Consider the following 520-nt stretch of genomic DNA (forward strand, 5'->3'; position numbering starts at 1 on the left):
TATTTATGTGTTCAAAATTTTTTGAATGAAAATGGTCACAATCAACTGAATAATTTTTTTGTAATAATACAATATGTAAATATATACACATGTTATACACTAGAAAAAATGTAACGTTAATTGCAATGAAGCCTGTAGCATTACATATTAGTATCACATATAAATTCTTCCTTAGACTACTTAGGAAGATACATGAATACAATAGAAACTTTTAGTGAACAGCTATAATTGATAATAAACAGTACAGACTAGTAGAAATATTCGTGCTACATTTTATGTTGTGATATGAGTAAATAAAATAAGCCATAATATTTCAATCCTAGTCCATTGGCAATTCATACATATTTTCATAAAATAATTATTATAAATTTATAAAGAGGTACTTTGACATGATAGCTTATATGTGACAAAAGTATTTTATTTAGAATATATTGTTTTAATATCATGTTAGCAAGTTTGGTTATTGCTAAATTTATTATTACTTTTGTATTTTAATATGCAAAAAAAATTGAAATTATAA

Source organism: Habropoda laboriosa, unplaced genomic scaffold, assembly GCF_001263275.1.
Source record: "Habropoda laboriosa isolate 0110345459 unplaced genomic scaffold, ASM126327v1 scaffold41, whole genome shotgun sequence".
In the NCBI taxonomy this organism is placed as follows: Eukaryota; Metazoa; Arthropoda; class Insecta; order Hymenoptera; family Apidae; genus Habropoda; species Habropoda laboriosa.